This window comes from Oxyura jamaicensis, chromosome 1 (assembly GCF_011077185.1).
Source record: "Oxyura jamaicensis isolate SHBP4307 breed ruddy duck chromosome 1, BPBGC_Ojam_1.0, whole genome shotgun sequence".
Classification (NCBI taxonomy): Eukaryota; Metazoa; Chordata; class Aves; order Anseriformes; family Anatidae; genus Oxyura; species Oxyura jamaicensis.
Genome location: NC_048893.1, coordinates 113717978 through 113742260, shown reverse-complemented (window position 1 = coordinate 113742260; position 24283 = coordinate 113717978). Strand labels below are relative to the sequence as shown.

At 42.6% G+C, this 24283-nt stretch overlaps 1 protein-coding gene across 6 annotated transcripts in view; it reads right to left on the bottom strand.

The window, feature by feature from the left end:
- The window catches only part of AGPAT3 (1-acylglycerol-3-phosphate O-acyltransferase 3), a 92396-nt gene that overhangs the window by 32028 nt on the left and 36085 nt on the right, over positions 1 to 24283 (bottom strand). For 3 of the 6 annotated variants that reach the window (XR_004747715.1, XR_004747717.1, XM_035315927.1), the window contains exon 2: positions 20416 to 20536. The exons of 2 other annotated variants lie outside the window; for them this stretch is intronic. The gene's annotated coding sequence lies outside the window, so the exon portion shown is untranslated. Of the gene's footprint in view, positions 1 to 19783; positions 19863 to 20415; positions 20537 to 24283 lie in introns of those variants that run through there. One more of the 6 variants, XR_004747716.1, reaches the window with a different exon arrangement.

Here is a 24283-nt window from a genome sequence, read left to right as displayed (position 1 = left end):
AGAGCTCAAGAGCTGAGAGCAAGGAAGGCTTAAGGTGGAGTACAGGCACAAAGCAGCACAGGGGAGCAGAGGCCACCCTCAGACCATGCTCCCCTCTGTGATTTGTACATTTGAATTTGCAACAAGATCAGGTCTTCTGCTCGTCACTCTCCACCTCCAAGCCAATATATTTAGCACACTATTTCCCTCCCCTCACTACATGCAACTACAGGAGTTATTTATATGTCAGAAGAAATCCTCATCACTACTTCCCCCTCATTTGCTGAATCTGTGGAGTAAAATAACAATCTGGTGTTCTGACATCAATCTGATAGCTACTACCATGTCACAGAGGCATCACTAATGTCACTTTGATTTAGTCAGGCAGGAGATGCTTAATAATTGCCAAGAAAAAAAAAAAAAGGAAAGAAAAAGACAACTAAATTTGGCTAGCCATTTCCCAACTCCGGGTGCAGGAAGGAAGCTGCATCCACCCGCCTGCGCATTTCACGTTGCTGCAGCTCCTTCGCTCTGCCCATGCATCAGCTTCCTCCGACTAGACTTGCTCCCAGTGGGCTAGCAAAGCAATCACTGGTCAATCCAAAAATTTCTCAGACACATCAAGAGGATAGTAAACCTAAAATATCCCTGACTTATCTCGTCTTCTCACCACGTAAACTTCTATTTTCAGCAGTGCAGCTTCTATTATTGATCTCTTGAGAACAACAAAGGTTTCGTTTTTAATTCTCCCCTTGTCATAGCAATATGCACTAAGTAGAAAGTCTATTTAGTGAAGTGCATTTGACACTATTCCTGAACACAAGATACAAAATAGTATCCTAATGGTTTGAGTTTTTTTTTAAAAGTAATTTCTCAGGAACTCAAGTTTCCCATCAATCTTCTGTCACTACAAGCCACTTCCCTCAGTTGTGTTTTCTGCTAAAAAAGTTTTGAACAAGAGCTATTGTATTTTAAGAACAACATTTTTTCTTGACACTTCTTTTCAAGCTATCATTTCTATTTAGTTCTCTCTCATAGCGTCTTCCCCTCCTCATTGTTAATGCACCCTTGATATCTATACTCGGATGGCATTTTTGTCTTCTTACCTACTCCCATATCTATGGCTAATTTGTCTCCCCATCTTTCTCCGTGTGATAGTTCCTGTGAGCACTTTATGATCTTTGCCACACATCCCAAAACTCTTCTTTCAGCTTCTAGCTTTATACATAAACTGGACTGTAAAAAAGTGAACAGAATACATGCATGACGCTGACACAGTGTAAATTACCTCAGAACAGCCACTGATGAACATGTATTCCAGACCATGGGACAAGTGAGAGAGGAGATCCCAGCTGTTGACCACATCTTTTTTCCTGGCAGATTCCTACTGCAGGATGAGGGCAGGTCTTCATATAGACAAGGCCAAACTGGATGCGGGCATGAGGTATGGTTCTTTCCTTTCCACACATAAAGGCTGCCAACAGCCAAAACCCATGGGCTGCTTCCAGGTTTTCTTCAGTTTCAAGACCACCAAACTTCAGATGTTTGGTTCGCATTTTGAACCAGCCTCTCCCAAGAAGCAGCCTCCAGAATACCTCCCTATTACTCGCTTTTGGATGCTGACTCATAAGAATGCCCATCAGCTCCTAAAACTCCGGGTACAGTTACTGGCCTTAGTATGGCATCACCTTGAACACTACAAGCCTCTTCCACACCGCTGGTCACCCTCTGGCTGCCTGCACCTGGGCACAGACAGCACCAAGGCAGGTAGCACCGACCAGGCCGCCAGGAGCCACGTCAGCCATGGCACACGTCCTGCAGTACCAGGGGCCCACATCCTGTCAGGCACACATCCCCCAGGCATATTTCACAAGCACCACACTAAAAAGAGCCCAAACACAATAGTCAGGGGTCACACTCCCCACCACTGACAGGCCCTTCACCTGCCCAGAACTTCTTCTTGAAAGGAACAAGCAGCAAAGTCCGCTCCTTGCCTGCCTTCTCTCTTTTCAGGTGGCAAAAGATGACACCAATTTGTACTACTGCTAACTGCAACGTGGTATAGCACAGAACAAGATGCCCAGGGATACTAAAGGAAATCCCACATGTGGAGAATTTTAAAACCCAGCTGCACAGAGTCCTGAGCAACCCAACCTATCTGTGAAATAAGCCTTGCTGAAAGCCTCCTCAATCTCAATATGCATGCTCTGGAGTTCTCACCTATGTGTTCCATCTGTATGTCCTTCTACTTTTTCATCATTACTGTTTTTTAATGAATGCTTGTAAAATTCTGGGCCTTCGATTACATCCCACTAGGAGAAAGGATGTTGAGACCTCATATTTGACCATGGGAGACCACTCTGAGACCCCTTCCCTCCCTGAAATGTCATCAAGGGCATTCATCAGGAAGGTAGGCAATGCACTTTGAGCAATAATAATTAAATCCAAGCTGCCCGAGTTTTCACTCCACTTCCCAGGTGGTTTTTGCAGCCTGCAGTGAGCTTTATGTTGCCATGGCTACTCTTAGAAGCAGTTCACCCCTCCTTTAAAACTAATCACTTCCCAGTTGCAGTATACACATACCCTATCAGGTAACTCAGCCACAGATTTTTTTTCCCCTCTACCAGCTCTGCAAACCTCAATTTTGATTTAAAGCAACTTCACCCATTTTCCTTCTCAAGGTAGATGCAAGTTAAACATTACTTAGAGCATTTCTTTCATTAACTTCTTCAACAGCATTAAGAAGCTGGTCTCTCTCATCGCATCTTCCAAACTTCAGAGTTAAGCCTCTAATTTTCCATATCACAATCTGACATAGTTTGTTTGCAAAAGGGCATCCAAATCAACCGCTAGGGACCAAGTGCCTGGGGAGCTGCACTGCTGCATACCCCTCGAGGAATGGGAACAGCGCCTGCCTCTCCCTGCTCATGGTCCGTGGCGGAGCAGCCACTGCGATAGGCACGATCAGCAAAGTCCCTCAGGTCAACTTGTTTTGTGTTCAAGAGTAAAAACAGGCTGTGCAGTGTTGACAGCCACTCTTCCAGTCTTTTCTCCAAACTTTAATTTCTCATCTTCTCCCTTAGCTCCAACTCAACAAATACATCGGGATCGCTGTTCTGTTCATGCATAACAACTGCTCCGGTTGCAGAGAAGAGCTGGAGGAGCTAGCCATTAATCATTACAAAGCAGCCTGCCGAAGAAAGGAATTTAATAAGTGGTTCCAAAAGGCTGATTACCTACAGCCTTTGTCTACATTTGTCTACAAATTCGTAGTTTTGTGTTGACTGACACTTCTACAAGCTCACATCTATGTAGATGCAGCATGATATCAAAGAACACCCAAATTTATGTCATAACATTTCCCTAAGGCAAGGCTCTTAACAGCACCTTTCTCCTCTCTCTGGCTACCTCCACAAACCTTGTGGGATTCCGAATATTTTGGAGACCCTCTGTCCCACCTCCACCTGCCAGCCAAGTGAGTCTGGAAAGTGGTGGATTCAGAACATACAGCTAAGGGGACGGAGTTAAAGAAATGTTTTAAAACAGCCCAACAGTGTAAGTTTTATTGCCATAGTGAAGCAGGCTGAAAGTCTGCCAAGCTCAACCCCTTCAAATCACCAGATTTAAATGCAGAGCAATGCTGTCAGCCTGGATGAACTCATGGTTTGTGCACATGGGTGTAGTCACAAATAAGTTTTTAGATATTTAAGATTTCCATGTTTGCAGATCCATGAACAGAAGCAACAGCACAGAAATAACCCCCTGAAATCTACATTCAGAATACTGCTCAAACCTTCAACTTCTCCACAACTCACAATCTGAATACTCTGCACTCTCAGAAGAGCACCATTTGGTGCTGTGTGTTTGTTAGGAAGACACGGGCACTCTAATCTGCAGGCACTCATCTCACAGAGAGTTACTGAGTCAATGGAGGACACCTATCTTCTCAGTACTTTAGTTTAAGCTGCCTAAATATAGCAGCAGAACTTACAGGGGTTTTATACCGGTGTGGTGATAATTAAATCACAGCAGCCCATAGGTAATGGACACATTATCCGTCGATAATAGATGTTATATGGAAATATATCACGACATACAAAGTGCAACAAGACAATCTCTACAGATGCACCCAGAAAATGAGCTTCTGTACCGTGCTCAGATCTGTTCTGCCTTTGCCTCCCTTAGTGATGGTGCAGACCATTTGCCCAGGAGGGCAAACCACCTCAGGGGGTGCAGTTACCACAGCACAGCCAGCCAAAGGAGGTGATTCTCCCTCTCCATTTAGCACTGGTGCGGTCTCACCTTGAATACTGTGTGTTCTGGGCTCTACAACATAAAAAGGCTGTTAAGGTATTTGAAAGCATCCAGAGGAGGGCAACAAAGTAGTAAATAAAATTTTTTTTAAAAAAAAAAAAAAAAAAAGGGCATGTCCTGGGAGAAGAGGTTGAGGACACTTGGGTTGTCCAGCCTGGGGAAGAGGAGGCCAAGAGGAGACCTTGTTTCTCTCTGCATTCTCTCTGCAAACTCTTGAGGAGGGGAAACAAAGAGAGAGGTGCCAGCCTCTGCTCCCTGGTCCCGATGACAAAACGCAAGGGAACAGCACAAAGATGGGCCAGGGAAGGGTCCGAGCAGACTTTATGGAAAATGTCTTTACTGTGAGGGTGGCCGAACACTAGAACAGGCTTTCTGGAGAGGTGGTTGATGCCTGCCTGATGAGTGCCTGAGAGGTTGGTGCCTGTCAGCATTCAAGACGCATTTGGACAATGCCCTCAGTGGTGTGCTTTAACTTTAGGGTAGCCCTGAAGTGGTCAGGCAGTCGGACTCGATGACCTTTGTAGGTCCCTTCCAAAGGAACTATCCTATCTCACCACTGTACCCTACAGAGAGCTTGCCAACCAAAGCATGCTTCTGCTCTCCACCGTTTTGAGAAAAATGCCAGCTTCTCAACCCCAGAAACGTCATCAGTTTCAGAAGCACCGTAAGCTGTGCCTGCTTAGAGCTTAAGCTCTCTGCTCTGCCACCAGGCGCAGAGCAAGGACAGAGAGGCCTGGGGACACCACGTGTTTCACCCACCTTCCCGCTGGGAGGGCAGAGTGGACCCAAGTGCTGAAGGCCTTGACTTGCATGGCACCAACCCGTTTTGCAATTCTAAGTCCTTTTAAGAGCTGGTGAGGTAGACTGGCATTTAGGTATATGAATGTGCTTAGTATGCAGGAGGCATCTGTTTTTTTAAGTCTCCTCCCAAAGGCCCACCTCGCTGAGAAGGGCACTCTCTCCCTTTCAGGCAGGCAGGAAAGACGGGGGCTCATCAGGGAGCAGGGCTCTTCCGTCAGCTGTGCTGCTCCGGTAAGAGCTTGGGAACTGGTAAGGAAACAGTAACAGAAGATCTGGCTACTCCTTTTTGCCTATTTATTTTCCCCAGAAGTGAATCTTTCTTTAAAACAATATTTTAATAGGCAGCCACTGTACAGACTTCCCCTGTGCTATTCTCTTCAGAAAACACAAATCAAATACCCAACTGACAGGAGGATAACTTGAAGTTCGTATTTGATTAGTGTAGCATTTACACTGCAGTAATTCCCCAAGTCCTCTGCCATCCTGAGGTCCAGCTCCACCAGGCTCTGCATAGACGCAGGAACTGCCTGGCCCCGTGGTGTGTAAATCATTCCTCTAACTCATACAAAGTAGAAATCTCCAGGTTACTCCACCTAAAATACCAGACCGATGGCAACTACAACATTCAATATACAATGCAAATATTCACTGCAAGCACACAGTGATGGCAAATACTAATGAAATCAAAGTGAAGCTGAAGATAGATAACACAAGAGATCACATGCTAAACTATTGTTTCAAAATACCTGAAATCAGGAGAGCAAGCCACAATTGTGGTCAGTAAAGCAAATAAAACAAATAGCCCATGAAATTAGGCATCTCATTAAAACTCCTTGAATATACATGCAATTATAGCATATGCCTCCCCCTTTCTCAATCTTTCTCAAAAAATGCTAAAGTACTGCAGTACACAAGACAACAGTACAACAATAGCCAAAGTTCTGATCTGAATTATTCTGCTCTTAATTCTGAAAAACAGATTCATCAAATTAACCCATTAAGCAGCTACATTCATGGCAAGTCCAGGCATTTCAACACAGGACTGAAGTTACAAGGCACGGCCAGGAACAAGGTCAAATCATCAAGTTAAATTACCTTAAGTTCTAATAAGAAGTATACCAAGCAATCTAACTAAAAACATATTAGTATTTCAGGTTCCTTTGCTGGCCAAATGTTAGCTTGGAACAGCTCAATAAAAAAAAAAAAAAGGCAAAAAATAGAGCAGAGGATTATAAATTTATCCTATATATTAAGTGATTACGAGCACATATAGAATGATAAATCCATTATTTATGTACTAAGCAATTTGTTGATTGGTAATGAAAGAAAATTCTTTTAGGGTCTCATGTTGTGGGTGTGACTTTAACCAAACAAATTCCCTGTGGCAGTAATGCCTGGCAAAAGAAAATCTGCAGTCTCACGTTCTTATAATTTCTGTGGACTTCAGTTTTGTACAACCTGTATGTACAATGGATTGCTGCAGCATATTTTGTGAGGTGTTCATATCAATACCAGAACAAACCTGTGTGTGGAAGTTTAAGTGTGAAGATGCCTGTGAGGTCTCTAGACTATTTAACATACAGTCTCCTGAAATCACAGGCAGCCGTAACCATTACAGTCCCTTGCATGTTTATCACAGCTACTTGAGCCTTCACCAGCCTTCACATATCTGAACAATGTGTGTGTTTGTTTCATCATTACTATTATTTTTCTGTTCTTCTGGAAGAGCATGCTGGCTGGATTTCCTGGGTTGTTGCTGAGGTTGGCAGTGTTCTTGCATCAGGTTCACAGCAAGGGAGCCAGCCCCAGGTGCCTGCACGGTGCCAACTAAATCCCAGAGTACCAGAGACCCTTTGCTTCCTCAGATGAAATCTTTGAGAGTTTGAACTACACTGAGCCCAGAAGGTGACCAAAATGCCTCCTATCCAGAAAGCTAATAAGGCTGCTCCAAGCCAGGAGAAGCAACAGACCACAGATGGAATTACAGAAAAACCGGGTTAATCTCTCAATATGCAAAGTTGATTCCCTGCTGAACTGGTGATCTCTGATCTTAATCACCCCAGCTCTGTCTGAGGTTACTGTAGAAGAATTGCAGCAGACCAAGTAACTAAAAAAATATATTTAGAAAAAAAGTCTTTATAGTTACTAAGTCTTTCTACTTACTTCCTACAGAGCAGACATGTTAAAAATTAATTATTTAAAATATTAACCAAAGTCAGTGTTGGTAGGCAACAATAAAAGAGCAGCAAAACAAAGAGTTTTTAAAAAAATATAAAACCAACAAAGCCAAGAAAGCACTGAGGAATTCTTGTTAGGCTTCATTCACATCTAATCAGAAGGGTTTGAATGAGCTTCTTTTTCACAAATAAATAGATGATGTCATTAATTTTCTCCTGAACCTTGAGGCTGCTGAAGAAGAAGATCTGATCTAATACCATTTAATTCCTGCTGCATGCAGAATTGTAATCTGTCCCGCAAACCAGACCTGACCTGGATTCGAGTCAAGAATTTGAGTGGACAAAACAGGGAAAGAAATTTACAGGACAGATGTACATGCTATACCTGTGTACACCACGCACACAGGTTTACATTTGTATCAGTACAAAAGCATAACTTGTCATATATACAATCCAACAGTGAGTCAGAACTTGCAGAATTAAGCTACACTTCGTTCACATATACACCTACCACATGTACCTTCTTGGTTAAAAAAACTACAAAAACCACAAACATTCAGCAGTACAGCTGTTAACATGTTTAAGCTCTGCATTTCCTGTTTTTTAACATTAAAAATGTTACGTAGGTTATATAGGTCCTGTTTTCTTGAACATTTTGAAGACTTAAGAGGATAGTAACGATGCACATTTTAATTTGTGCTGCTATGATCTACATCTGAAAGCTAACATATCTGCAGAAATTCACTGTAAAGCTGAAACATAAAAAAAGTCATCAATATTAGAAGCGCGTGCGTACACACACAGAGGATTGTAGGCTTGTAAACAGCACAAGCATAATTGCCTGGAGGAAATACTTGGCAAAAACAAAAGGCGAGAAGATCACCCCACAGATTTTAATTTATTTGTTTCTTCATTGCTTTATAAAACAAACAAACAAAAGAACCCACACATTACTCTGGGGACTTGTCCTCTCCAAAATCACATCCCTCGGAAAGCTCTCCAATCATAGCCCTATTAATTATGGCTCCAGCAGGCTTTTTCTTTTACAGCTGAAGTGACATGTAATTTTTCCACTAAAACTTGTCAACAGATTGCACACAGGTTTTGAAAAGTTGCTATTTACTCCAGACGCAGCTCTGCGAAGTTCCAAGATTTCTTTTGGCTGCAAGTCTTGGGCACATGTAGAGATGATGCCAGCCCAGAAATGTGGGGCAGCCCCGCACTGCCCTTACCTCTCCCAGAGCCCACGCAGACACCTTGCTGAGGGCTCCTCCAACATGCAGGAAAAGGCAGGAACACCCAGCCTCCATCCCAGCATCTCCATGCCCCCACCTGCTCTGACCCCTTGGGCAAAGCAACCTCCTGAACTCCTGGTGGGGGGGGGGGGGGGAAACAACAAACTATGGTAGTCCTCTGTTCGCACCTGCCTCAGATTTCTCATGAAGTGCTGAAGACACAGGTGTCACACAAATAACGTGACAGGGACACACACCCCAACTGTGAGCCTGTCACAGCCTGATTTCCTAGTTCTGTGCCAAGAGAGAACCACGCAAATAGTAACCAAGAGCATGAAAATGAGAATTTAGAAAGGCTCTCACAATGAACAGGAAAGACAATTGCAGTCTTCTTGAATGCCTGCTATGGCATGCATAGCCCTTATACTCTCAGCTGAATAAAAATACACAGAAACCTCAAACAGCAGCAGCAAAACTGAGTCCCATGAGACCTCAGAGGGCACTTGCATGGGTAGGGGAGGAACGAGGGATGCTATCTACAGCTGCCAGCACCTTAGTAAGTGCATCAGCCTTTGAGAGCATTGCAAAAGGACCACCACCCTTTATCCCACCCAAGAAAGCATTTTAAAGAAGGCACTGCCATAGACACAGCTCAAAAATCCAACTTACCAGTACAAGTAATAGGCTAAAGCCAGCGCAATGAGCGTAGCACAGATTCCAGCTAGCAAGCATGCACCCGACTGGCCTACCAACATCTTCCCAGTCCGTTATTGATTAATAAAACCAAAAAAGGAGGAGGAAAAATGGAGGGGCAAAAATGGGCGACGTGAGTCCTTGCTAGGAAAGCAAATCAGTCTTGACATGGAAGAGGGATTATGATGACAAAAGCACATCGAGGTAAATCTGGAAGCGCTGCAGCTACTAAAACTGCCGGCTCAGCAACAGGAGGAAAAAAAAAGCTAGGTGTCCTCTTCTTTACGTGGCTTCGTGAAACACTGCACTAAAAAAGCCCCTCTCACCTCAAAGAATGAGGGCGTGATGGGGGCATAAGTGGACTAACATTTAAAAGAGGTAATACTTCTCAATAAATATTACTGTCAGGTGGTGGTGCTGACAAACCAGGCTTGTGCTCTAATCCAATAATCTTCTTACAGCAAATTACCAGGCTACAATCAACCGGATTCACTTGCGTGGTGAGGTACGTATGCCCTGGACTGCTGCTTGACACATTTTGTGGTTGTTTTTGTTTGTTTGTTTGTTTTTCTTAAGAGCTGAGAAAGGACAACCCTAGGTGGTAAGAAAGAGAAGCCCGCCTCTCTTCTGTGAGGAGCCAGCATGAGATTTGGGGGAGCATGGCTGCAAAGAAAGGGTTTGGTCTGCCTCCAGAGTACAGTCCTCCCAAGGCTGGAAGACTACGTGCCTCAGCAGTGCGAAGACAGGAGGTCTTTTAACAACGTGAATAAAGAAAGGGGCTTTGCAGCCAGCTGGGGAGCAGGCTGCGGGGTGCTTTCTGTGGAGGGGAAACTGGGACTGCGCTGCCCTCACCCCTTCCCTGCAGGTCTCAGAGGAGAGCTCTACCATGCTACAGGTGCTGGTATTTTCTCTCTCTTCTACTCCAGATTCAGGGCTCTGGAGAGGCCTGAGGCACGGCAGGCCTGCTCCTGTGGGCTGGTTAACAAAGTGGTGACAGGGGATCCAGGGAAAGAAAGCAGCAAGAAGCCTACTAGAGGCCTGGGGCCTGCTGGGCCATTCTGCATGGTTATTGCAACAGAGACTTGAGGCCACGGCCATACCACGATGATACAGGCAGATAACAGAGGAGCGTGGCTGCTGCTCACCCAATTCACCACAGCCCTCAGCGTGGGGACAGGCCCTTCAGCTGGCAGAGCTGATCCTCACGTGAGAAGGACCAGGCCACCAAAAAGAGCAAGAAGAAACCAAACCCGAGCACAATCTAGCTGAAATACCACAGAAAAACTGAAGCAGCCATTGCAGACCCAACGCTTCCATTTGCTGACCAAACCTGGGCAGCAGCCATACAGCGAGCTGTGGGGGGCTTCTGGCTCCCCCAAAACCCCTGGCTGCCCGGCACACGCAGCCACGGAGGTTTTAGTGAAGTGGGAAGAGACGGCGCAAAAGTGTGCCAGAGAAAATAAACAGGAAGTCTGACAATCAGAGGAACACACAATGCTTGCAACTATTTAGAAACACGGCCAAAAAGGAAACTATAGGCTGCGAATTTAAAAATCACAGCCCAATAGGAGATTTTATCTGGTGTGAAGCTCAGCAGAGCTGGGCGGAAAAAAGAAAGGGGCATAAGAAGCTGCATCTGAGTTTAAAAACAAGCATGAGGCGAGCGTGCCATATGCTAGAAAGTGCCATGAGAAAGGTCCCACGAACCTGGTCCTGCACAGAAACAACTTCTCAACCGGGACAGCCCAGAATTCATGACTTGAAGGAAAACATTGGTTGCTTTCTCTGCACAAATTCAATGAGTCCTCCTACCCCATTGTGTCCTGAGCAAAGTCCAGGCATATTTCAAACACTTTTCCAACATCACCTGGAGCTCAACCACATTTGTGCAGTGATTACACAGGCAGAAGCCTCGCTTATTCACACCCGTGTCAGCTGAGGAGGCAGCTTACAGCCAAATTTCTTGCTTGGGAAGGGTGAGTTTTTGTGGGCTACAAATAAGTTCCTACAGATTGTCTTCCCCAGCCCGAGACTGGTCACACCATTTCTGTTCTCAGTTATAAAGTTATGTATTTTAACAAGAACCTAAGGGACAAACACAGGTGTAGTTCAGAGATAGCAGGTTTTCAGACATCCACAATCTGTGAACTGGTCCTTGCAATGTTTCTGTAGGTGAAGCTGAACCACCAGTTTGCAGGACTGCTGATCAGTACTTTTCCAGAGCACAATATTCATTATAAAAATTGCATATAATGGACCATGAGTGGGTGCAGGACAGCCTTATGATTTTGTAAATAAACAAAACAAGAGTAGCAATTATCAAGAGGCCTCATTTAAAAAAATTAATTAGGAAGTTGCAATAATTGTCTATATCTGGAACAAGTTTTACTTGGTATTTCTTTTATAAAAGCAATTCTAAAATTATAGTGCTGGTATTCAAACAGTGATTCTATAATGCCAGCCCTTACATAACAAACAGAAAGGAGTTATCTAACAGAAGTGCTATTAAGTACAAAATGATTTCTGAGTAATAGGCCTCTTGTATTGTGTGAAATAATCAATGTTATATAATTAAACTACGTTGCCAATCTTAGTCTCCGATGATTAAGAAAAACCTCAGTAGCGTCTACTCATTTTTAAGACTACACAAAATGCTCCCCTCTGCTCAGAGTAGTTAAATTTTCAAGGCAGGTGGGAATTCATCCTTTGTATTCAGATAAAAATAAACTACAATAGAAATTTCATGAGCATACATGCATCTACGCATGAAGCTGTAAAACCCAGGGACCCATCCAAAAGCCCACTTTCAGCCACAGAGAATGGCTGGTGGCTTGAAATAAATTAATAATTAAATTTTAAACAAGGAAGAGGAATATTGGGATAGAGGCTGGTGTCTATAAATTTGAGTCATCTTCTACATAGCTTGGGTGAATCTGGAAAATGCTTTCTGCAGCTTCCTTCCTTGTTAAACCAGAGATGCAAAATAAGGTATAAACAAAAAAAAATCCAATCCACGATCATCTAAGATTTAAGTGTTAAAAGTGGGACGATACACTTCACTTTCTGGATTGAAAATTATGCAAAAATCAACCCTTGAAGAAAAAAAAAAGCGCCAACCAGGAGATACCTGTCAACATGCAAATATGCTGTGACTGAACAAGGAGAAGCTTCTGACTGTTGCTAAATGAAGTCTCGGCAAACACCGCATGCGTGCCTACGAGCCCCTACTCGAGTTCAAAGCTTTTCTTTGATGTAGTGCATGCTAATAGGGAAGAAACTGGAAGTCTGTCTTTCAAGAAACACTGAGCTGCTTTAAATTTTTAGGTATGAAACACTACTATCTTCAAAACAGGAGCAGTGTGATTTATCTCATGACTGCAGCCACAGTAAAACTCTTCTGCAACGGCCCTGTGGCTGCCTGACTGGTGCCACAGGTGAATCGTGTGGGAGGAGGAAGACTCTCAGGCTCCTGGAGGCTACCTGACCACCTCCATCTTACCCGTTCCTGAGAGGGGACCAGGACATGCGACATTAAGCACACTGGCTTCTCTTACGCTTCACGCTTCTTCAGTGTTTGCTACCACTATCTCATCTGCCAGGATGAAGAAGCTTAAATAAACCACCAAATAATTCAAAAATGCAATAAAGAGAAGACCCCACATGACAACAAAGCTATCCACGTGCTGTACAAATGACAACTTTTTAAAAAAAAAAAAAAAAAAAAACAGGAGAAAAACATGAAAATATTTCCCTGCTCATGCTCTGCTGTATTAAACGAAGAAATGCCACAGAAGAGCATTTGCAGAATTGCACCCTGCAAATGGGGTGCCCAGAGAGCTGTTGAGTCTCCCTCCTTCAATATCATCAAAAGCCACCTGGACATGGTCCTGGGCAGCCTGCTTGAGCAGGAGGTTGGACCTGGTGACCCCCAGGGGTCCCTTCCCACCTAAGCTATGCTGTGATTCTGTGAAACGTACCCAAGTGATAACGGTTCAAAGCTCACCAGCAATGGAGAATGGCTGCTCTCAAAGACAGCTCAAAAGAATATACACCATGCATTTGTAACCTACCATCCAAAAAGCTTCTTAACAGATCTGTGACAAATACAAAAGACTAACTAGGCTATTGTCACTAGGCTGACATTTGTTACGTGCACAAGGATACCTTCTCTAGACATTTCTTTGTAGCAAGTGTACACTTCCACCAGAAAATTTGCAGGGGTTCAGTCTGGGAGGGAGGTGTGGACCATGCAGGAGAGGGATGGAAGATGAAAGCCTTTCTTCTGAAGTATTTGGCTTTGGAAGATCTCAGTAACAAGAGAGACATGGGAAAAATAAAATAAAATAAAATACTAAAAACAGAAGTAGTAGTGTTCTTCTGGGTGACTAATTGTCACTTGGGCAGCTTCAGATAAAACCCAATTATTTCCAGTCAAGAACGAACAATAGGTGAAAATCATGGCTTGGAATAACAAGAGGTACAGAACCCAAACAGCTTCTCAGTCAGCTCATGCAAGCTGAATTGGCACATGAAACTGTGTTAGGGAGCTTGATTCTGTGGGGGAGTATGTTCAGTGCAATGCTACTTTGTACAGCCTGCCTTTTACAACCCAAATGGTGAGAATGCAATAAAGAGCAATAGAGAAGGCCAGCAAGCCACATCACCCTCCTTCCTTGTACAGGATCCAACTTTTATTCTCTTTCTTATCACCTCAACTGTCATCAGCAGCGTGTGCAAGCCAGAAAACAACAGCTATGCTTCTTTCAGGTGATTTTACTGACAAATATTTCACAGTGCTGTTATCGGTCTGAATTCATAATCATTCCTGTGGTCAGATCTCACTTTACATATACATAAGACCGGGTATCTTTCTAAAAAGATAGGGCAGACTATCGAGCAGACTGATAGCAAAAGCAAATACGTGCTGGGCAAAGTTTTTTGTTCTGTGTTCTCAGACAAGATCACACCAGCCCCTTCTGACCTGAATACCAAGACTGTATGCTGTGTGGCTGCTGTCAATCTTTTTGGTGTAAATGAAACAAAACAAAAAATAAAACCCCCAAAATATACCAACAAGAACAAAGAACAAACCACTAGAACATCGCATTTGGAATGTAAGGCTGAACTTCAGGCACATCAACGCAGGCTTTTGCACATAGCACAATCTTTCTAAATTAAAACCAGCCCCATTCATAAACACATTATCCCAACTCATTCAAAAATTAATTTGGAAGTGGAAAGTTTGTATGCTGTTAAAATTTGGACTGTTGTTGGCCATTCAGCTGGGAAACTGAACAGAAGTTGTTCTGCCAACAGCCCATCTATTTAAAAACCCATATAAGAGAAAGACCTGAAAAGAAATGTTTATAGCTCTCCTCAATCCTTAAGATCTTTCATCTCTTGGTAGCGTGGCATCCCATTGATAAATACATCTCTTGTAGGATATAGTTAAACCATTATGAATTCTTCAGATCAGGGGTCCCTTCTATGGTAACACATGCAGAGTCTGAACTCCAACAATGATCAGAAATTGAGGACCAGTTAGCATTTTCATGATTCGGTTTTGCTTGTTTAGCTTCTTCCAAACAGTAGCCTTTAATGCAGTGCCTGAGAGGGACGTGACCTAAGTATCTTTTTACTGAAGACTGCAGGGATACTTGAAATGACTAGCCCACTAAAAACGCATGCCTCTGTTGCACCAGTGAAATTCAGAGAGCTAGTCTGCATGAGGGCTACTCCCCAAACAACAGCAAAAGCATGCAAGTTTTGACAGATGCTCTCTGCTCTTTTTATCATCGTGTCACATAAACTAGCTCTGACTGGATCTAGACAAAAGGACATGAAAATAAACTTGATGCTGTGAGTACCTTCTCAGTCCTACAGGTGTCATAGTACTGACGCTAATCCAACTGTGGGAGATTTCTCAATGACCTAAACCCTAGCAAGGTGGACAACTGTGTGCATGGAAATTTCTACATCTCAATACTTTCCACACCATCACTTCCACTTCTGTGGAATGCACAATTCGAGATACACAATAACACTGGAGCAGAGCACCAGAAGAAGCAGCAGCTGAAATTAGTGGTATAAAGCAGGCACCCGTTTCTCTTGGAGCTTGCATTGTTTCAGAGTAGTTTGAATGCCAAATCAAAAGTTCCCTGTCATTTTAAAAATTAGAAACTAATAAGTCAACAGAGGTGTTTATTGTAGCAAAAGAGCCTATGTGCCATGCTTGATTTCTGAATGCCATTGCTGCTAGCTTGGCACTGCTCTTCAAAAGCTCCTCAGTCAGGAAGAGTAATGGTTTGAGAAGCAGCATTTAAGCTCTTATGATTCATTTTTATCTGCCAGAATAACCCTTAGCTCATCTGCCATTATATGCCAAAAAATCAGATATTCAAGGATATTAAAAACTGCCTGCAGTTCAATGTGACGTGTTAATATAGAACACATTTACAGACAATGAGTCTAGCAAACCAGGCGAGCTTTGTTTTAAATAAACAGACTGCTCTTATTACCAAAACTAATTTAAAAGAATCAGTATTTCTCCAATCAAGATATATAACAAGAACCTTCATGCTATTTACTCAGCAATGTATAATTGCTTCTTAAGTCTGAAGTCAGTTCTGTTCACTTTTAAGCCCCTTAAACATGAATTACTTCCTCTGATTCACTCTATTTAAATTCCTCTTACCTTTATTGTAAGCAGCCAGGTTTTGGAAATATCTGTAATAATTCAAACTATGCTGCATTAGTAAGTATTTTTCTGTAACTAATTTCATTACTTCCGGGCAACTAGGAGCTTATTTAGACATCTGATTTGACTGACTGCTCACAATCCTACTCCAGGCACTGCAGGAGGCTCACTCTTAACTCTTACTTAGGGTTAGCATGCCCTGAGGTTTGCTTGTGTGACTGCTTTTAGAGTACTTACTGATCCCAGGCCTGTAAAAAAAACATAAGCTAAACCATATTTTTTAATTTTTTTGTTTAGAACATTGGAATTTTTATTTCATAAAAAGAAAACAGATCACTTCAGTAGACTGACTTAGGGAACAGCTAACCTAACTAAATCTAAGAAATTGCTACTGGCAGGCACCGAGTGATGAGCAGCATGAACACGTGCAACTGAGCCGTAAGTTTATGTTACCAAACATCCTAGCGCTACATTAGCCTGCAGCCATTAACGCTGAAGATGTTTTCTTTCTGAGGTACCCATCACAGCACTAAGCAGCATCCCTATACCTGCAACAGAAGAAAAGGAATCGCAAGAGAAGATGCTTCTTTATGTTAGCCCTTCTGTTCCCACGCTGATACATATCCAGAGTTTCTAGATGATTCCTTGCTGAGTATGGCAGAAACTCAGAAGAGCAGAGGGGTGTCTTCCTTGACAGCCATCCACAAGAGACTTGCAAAACCACTGTCTGACAGGCCTGGCAGTGCCACTGACCAGCCTGAGCTGCTGCCCTACCTGCACACCCCTTCTCCATGGTGGTTGCTGCAGCAGCCCAGCAGCCACATTAGCTCCTCGCGCTGTAGTCAGCTTCCTCCTTTCTGTTGTCACATTGTGGCACTAACAAAAGGATGTTCTCTTTTGGGGGATATCTTTTATCTGTCAGTCATTTTCAACCACAAATGCGTATGTTTGTAATCTCCAACTCTGCAGTCCCAACCAAACCATTCTTGTGCAGCAGGCTACTGATCCAAACAAACTTGAACACCAAAACCAAGGTAGAAACTCCCCTAAGGAGATGGCAGAGGCACAGAGCCTTGTGGCAGAACTGACCTTGCTTACATGGCTTAATAATAATGCTGGTTGCAACAGCATTCATATTCCCCCATCTGTACTCCCTGCTGCATCAGAAAATGCTGCCAAAAGGTCCTGAACACGTGGCCCTCACAACTTAAAAAACAAGTGAAAACAACTGCTCCCATCGCTACACTTACATTTTCAGAGAAATTATAAATTCATAATAGTACATGCCTTCATAGCTTCTTCTACAGTGTTTTACTTTGGATTATTTTTACCTCTCAAAATAAATATCCCTACTAGGCAAGCAGAAGTTGGCTGAACAAAGGGAGCTGGTCCCTGCACAACCCAGCTCCATGGTGCATCTATTTTAAATGAAATGGGCTTTAACAGAAAACTTGTTTAAAGCTAAGGCTTGTGCAAGGCAGTCTAGAGAGCATATTCATAAAATTTAAATTAGAATTTAATTAAATTAAATTTTAAGTGGCTGTTAGGCACCTGCTCCTAGAAGCAGCAGTTACCAAACTCTCTTGCCCAGGGTCTAGAGACTTGGTTTATGGGCCTTTGATTTCCACAGAATCTCCTGTGCTCGGACTGGTCCTTGACCACCCTGGCAGGACTGAACAGTGTTGGGTCCTGTTCCCAAGCACAGCCAGTATCTTCTGACAGTGCTGCTCTTTCCCTCAGCCTCCTGAGGATCAAAACTTGGAGTGGTGTAGTCCCACTCTCTTCAAAGATCACGAGGACTGAGTGCTTCACAAAACAGTCAGTACGCTTGCTTCTTCCAGATGAAAAATCACAAGGACAGCCAACCTTTCGTTGCCCCCTGCTATACATAGGCTCAATAGTTAGAGTAGACATACCCAAGTGAAAGGAGATCAAAGCAGTATTCTCCCCATCCTGAAAGAGTTCAGGGCTATACTTCCCACCTGGCAGAAGAATGCTCCATGCTATAATTCACATATAAAACAAACAAAACTTCTCAAGTGCTTCTGCACTAGCAAAGAACACTAGTCCTTTCTTATTTTCAGTATCACAGCTCAGAGCACTATTAAAAACAGATAGGAGAGAATGTTACATTTGTGTGTTGTGCAAAGTAGACTCTCGGCTTTAAAATCAACCCACACCAGACTAACAGCAGGGAACATGTCTTTGGTAGCAGTGTTTTAGAGTATCAGTCTGACAGCGAAGAGGCCTCTGTTTTATAGGCTTAGAAGTTGCCTGTTACGCTGGTAAATTAAATATGAAAACAGAGGACGTAATCAGTTTTCCAATGTACTCTACGTTTCTCCTTGTTCCTAAAAGAAACTCTTGAAATTGCGATTGTCATTACTGCTTTTGTGAGCTGCTTCTTGTTGTAGCCTGCTGAATCTTTGTCTTTGCAAACAATTTTTTTCCTGTGACCCCCAACTAAATTTATATTAAAAATGACTCTTCCAATAATTGTTACAAAATTGTCATGCCGGCAAGCCTGAGAAAGAGGAATCTCCCCACGAAGACGTGCAGTAAGGACAAAAACAGCAGATGGTACCCACAGGGCCTCTGCCTATGCGCAAGCCTCAACAAGAGGGGACAGCCATTACGAGAAACGCTATCATAATTCAGTCTCCCCATAAGTCAGTCCCTTACCTCTTCGAGCGCGTGCCTGCTGGTACCGTTTCTGCTTCGGTTCATGAAATGGAGATTTGTTCTGCATAAGAAGTGTCCACTGGGACAGTGAAAAGCTCTCAGTAAAATTTCTCTAATCCATATTAATATCTATCGACCCGCTCTGGATTTATCTAAACAATCACGAAGGTGAAGGAATTATTCATGGGATTATTCTACCCATCAGCTTCCAGCGTGGCCATCCACCTCATTCAGGACATTTCATTTCCAGACGATTCCTCCTCGCCAGCTCTATTGACCAGAGATAAAGGCTCAGGCATGCGCCACACAAAGGGCACAGGCACCGGGCTTTGCAGCCCACAGGGCTGGGTACCTGAAGCCCAAGTCCTCTCTTCTCCAAACAGAAGCAGAACTGAAAATTCAACAGCCATGCACAATTCGTACAATCCTGTCCCCCACCAACATATTTTTGCTTCTCAGTAACACTTGCATCTATGGCTTTTCAGGCCTCACACAAAAAGAAGAAAGGCAAAAATTGGGGCTGTATAAACTGAAAAAAAATAAGCTATAAAACAGCAAATCCACAAAAAATAGGCTTTCACACATCACTGGGGTATTGCTTTTACACCAATGGCAACGAGCTCGGTGAAAAGCATTCTGCAGAACCAGCTCTGAAAGTAGCTGGTAACCACCACACTGTAACAAGGCTATGTTCATCTGCGTCCCTTCACCTACCAAAGCTGCAGATGATCAGTATTAACCAGATTCAGGTGTAATAACTAATGTGTGTGTAAAATTTGGTCCAAGAATACCTGGCGCTTGCAGGAGTGGTTATTTGCCCACCCAATATAACCTATGATGAATGCTTTAGCATTTTTTCATAGAAGGAAAAAATGCAACTTCAAATGGGGCATACCTTTGCATGGAGTCACAAAACATGCCCTGAACAGTCTGTGGATGATCCAGTAGGTATTGCTTTGTGAATCTGAGCTTTGAAAAAAATCTAACAAAGATTAAAGTTCTGTGGGAGAAGGCTCATCCTATAATAGACCTTGAAACATTATAAAATACTAAGCAACACTGCATGTGTATGCAAAATCACCAGGAGTAAATTACTTTCCTATAAAGAAGCTATTAATAGCCCACAAAGAGGGAAGGGTACCACAGAGATCATCATTAAAATGTCAACATCTGACACTAGACACTCCAGGCTTTTAAAATCTTACCCTGAAAAACTGTCCTATTGCTGTGTCAGTGGGGTCTCATCAGCCTTCAACTTCTGTTGTCACCTTTTATGCATGAGAGACCGCAAAAAAGGTTACAAATAAGAATTCTGTTGCTGTAACTTAACATTGTTATATGTTGTTACCAGATAAAATTTAAGAATGTTTGGATTAAAGGCAGCCCAGTCTAAGATGACCCTAGAATCAGCAGTCAAAAGATTTCTAAGAACTTTATAAGAAGCACTTCAAATCACTGTAAGACCACAGTTCCCCTTTTACACTTTTGGGGGGGGGGGAGGGGGGTGAAGGGAGGAGAAAATTTAGCATTTATAGAGTCCTCTAGAGGATTACTTGTGGTTAATTCTTTGCTGCAATTACTACCAACAGATAGAGCATTCAAGAAAGCGCATGAGCGAACACTACAGCAAGCACCAAGCTGAAGCGCAGGTTTCATCCCTAAATTAAATACCAAGAGTGGGAGACGTTTGATGCCTCTCCTGGCAATTCATACAGATCTATGAAAAGAACAGGATTTGCACTCTTTTTTTTTTTTTTTTTTTTTTTTTTTCTAAAAGCATCTTATTGCTACAGACAAAATGCAAATACAGAAATGTGGGGGAAGATTTCTTTCTTACCACCACCACTGTGGACCACTTCTGGCACCTGGCAATTCTCAGAGTAACAGGAGAATTCCCATCTCCTCCCTCCAGGGAAGTACCACTGCTTATGTTTCAAGAGATTTGCTTTCTCATTTGCCTATAAGCAAAAAAGACATTCTTCAATGAATGAAGGTAAAAATACTTTGTTTAAAAGCAAAATACAATGCAAACAACACAGAGCTGCTAACCCTGGTCACAAATTCTTTAACTCAACTGCTCTCTATAGATTACCCATCTTTCTCTTTTCTTTGAGGAAAAAGATAAGAAAAAAAGTAAGAAAAAAAAAACGGAAAGCTCTTCCCATATACTAACATTACACCCGGCTCCGCAGGTAACAACTACTATTGCTTTCAGAAGGTCTGATTGACACATATCTATGAAATTAAACGCAAATGTTCGCAATTTATATTTAGTAGTGAAATTGCAGCTCCTATTCAGGACGGAGAAGGGGCTTGCATACTTAAGGACTAGCCTACTTTTCCTAGTTTTACTAATAAGCATAACAAAAGGTATTTCTTTTACCTACAAAACCCTGTCTTGATAGAATTTATTTGAAAATGAAGCAGAAGCAATTATCCACTCTCAAAACACACACTTAATCCCTATATTTTATTAAGAGCAGTTTTTTTATGATCCTGAAGCAATTAAGCTAATCATTATTTAATTTTAGATTTACTGAACTGAAGATTTACTTCAGACACAAGCTCACTTTCCACATAATTTAGTCTCAGTAATTAGAGATGTACTTTACCCAGAGGTGGCTTGTTTAAAGTGCGTTATGTAATTTCACAAGCCTTACAAGCTCTGCAAGGTTTGTGCAGAAATCTACCAATCAAAGTTTGTTAAACCTGAGTTTATTGGCGGGTGCTGCATAGGAGGAGCAGAAATAAAGGCCAGGCACGTAGGATCATATTGTATATATTTACCCTGGATACCAAGCCATTCAAAAACTGCTTATTTCTGACCTAGTTCTGACAAATTTGTGCAACCCATCATGCTGACACCAAGCCACACTAGCAGATGCTAGCTAGCCATTCAGCAAGCTGCTAACGGGCTACCTCGGATTTAGGTCTGTATGCAGTTAATGACTTCGCTGTCTGCCGGTCCATCTGGGCTGGCACCGTTCCCAAGGCCAGTTTTCTGTCAAAATGCATTTGCTGGTTTTTGGAGCAAAGGGTACCACCATCTTTTGCCATTGTCGTTAGAGACAAGGAACAGAGATGACCAGGCAAGCATTTTAAAGAGATACGCCACTTTTTGCAACTCTTTCTCATGCAAGTTGCCCAAGAAACCAAAGCTCAACACAATTAAATTCATCTATTTTCAAACCAAGAGATCTCATTCCCTCCAAATGTGGAAAGTGTAGATTCATTTTAAGACTTCAATATCAGTGCTTTTATGGTGCAGTTTGACTTTGTGCATAGAAATGACTACAGAACTCATGAGCGTGTGGCATCAAGGGCACACAGAATTTCAGCAAAGACTGACGGAGAAAAACATGAAGCTACAGAGAGACTAGGACATAACAGGTCTGCTGAATGGAGAATACTAAAAATAAGTGCAAGTAATTCTCAGGTTTCTGGATCTCCAGAAAGCACTGAATCATACTTTTCGACGTGCTGGTACATTAAGTAAGCAAAGTTGGAGATCAGTAAAGGAAGAGTGACACCAGGCCCAAGAGAGATGGTGACAGAGAGCATGGAAAGAAGAAGTTGCAGACATTCTCAAAGTTACTAATGAACACATTAAACACAAGCCAAAAAAATCAGTCTTTTGGTTCATTTTAACTAAATGATGGCTTACGTACAAAAATAAAAATAAAAAATGACAGCAGCTGATGACAAAGTTGGGAAGCAATTTCAACACAAATGTGAATTGCCATACAACAGGCATCGCAATCTCAAAGGCTGGAGCCATGCAAGTTGGATGGAGACACATTTATATACAAAGCACAACCCCATACGTAAAACAAGCAAGCCCCAGCCAGATGCTGGAAGATGACCAGTGCCTGAAGCAGAAGGGCCTGGATGTGCTAGCTGATCCTAGCACAAAACACCTCAGTCACCACCGAGATGCAGTCGTGAAAAATGCACTTGCAATCCTGGGGTGTATCCAGAGGAGCAATTCCAGCAAGGACAGGAAGTACACAGGAGGCCCTGCTAAAATCCCATCTGAGCTATTGTACAAGAGATGTGGCCCGTGTTCAAGGAGGATCCAGAGCAAGCTAATCTGAAGGAGGGCTTCCACACTGCTAGCATGCATGGAGACCTGCATGCACAGCTGAACAAAGTGGTTTATAGCAGGTATACTTGCCCCCATTAGCAATAGGGGTAAACATTGGGGAGGGGAATAAGCCAGAAAGGCTGCTGATACCAGAACAAACAGCCATCAGCTGGCCAGGAGTTAGTTTAGGCTGCAACCTAACCAGAACAGCAAAGCTGTGGGAGAAGCTTTCATGACTATGAACCTACATGCTTAAAGAGGCCCATGTTACATTCATTAGAAGGCCATTATGATACAACACCTACTGCTCTTTACAGCTCCAACTATTTTTGTGGCTGTCCTGTCCAAAAACTTGTTGAAGGGTCTATAGAACGATCACCAGAAGCAGCTGGTTCTCAGTGCTGGTGGTGGGAAGTTGGTACAAGTGTGCGGGTTACAGGAATAAAAAAGCTGACTTAGAGGGAGGCTACACATAACATTCCCTACACATCAAAAAGGCAAAAACATCCCCTAATTTAAAATAATGATTTTAGAAATTTTATTTACAACTCTGAAATGCAAGTACAGTAATATAAAGTGCTCATTATAAAAGCTCAGCATAAAAACGTTTTAAGTCCTACTTCCCAATATCCCACGCTAGAGCAATCTGCAGAACTGATGCAACAAAGCATGCTACAGTTCAACAAATTGCATTGCTCAAGCCAAGCTGCTCCTTGGAACAAGTACTTTTCCTGCTTTTGAAGTGATTCTTGAACACTGCCTTCACGCATTTCAAAGGGATCTTTGCCTTTTCACTGCATTTGTACGGTTTCTCTCATGCAGACATTTCACTAAAACTGATAATGCTGAGGTCAAAGTTCCAATAATGAAAGACTGCAACTGGTAGAATAATTTCTGTTTCAGTATTGAAGCAAGACAGTGTTATGCAAGAAAACAGGATTTGAAAGCAAGTTTGGTCTGACACTTTCTACTGTATTAGTGCCTGCACAAGTATTTGAGCCCTAACATAAGTCTTTCAATTCAGGATCCTTATCTTCTCCACTTTTTTTTTTTTTAAGTATAACCATGGACAAGAAACTGCAAATATATCAAATCTCTGTTCTGATGTCTGCCTAGACTGAACACACACATCTAAGCAATACATTGAGCAAAGAAATGTCACATTCAAGTGCACACATTTTTCCATTTAAAAAAAAACTTCAATTAAATATACATGTGCGCACTTCAATCCTGATGCAGTTTCTTTCCCATAGCGCCTTGTACTGAATTCAATATAACAACCCCCAAAAACATACCTCCATTAGCTACCTTGATAGCTCTGCTTTGAAAATGTTCTTAGCATTCCAACATTCAGGACGTACAGGACTCAGAGCTGAATACATCCAGCTTCGTCTTCAGCATCATCTCACAAGGGCAGCACTTAATAACCATACAGGTATCCACTGAAGGGCTTCAGCAAATTACTTCTTGTCACCTTCCTTCTACTGTGACCATCATATCTTAGAAAGAAAGCACCTAAAAACTAAATGCTTCCCTAACAATAATTGGAAACGATAGACCCTGCAAGTGCTTTCAGAAAGAGGTCTTCAGTCATAGTAGACAAACTAGGGCGATACCAATA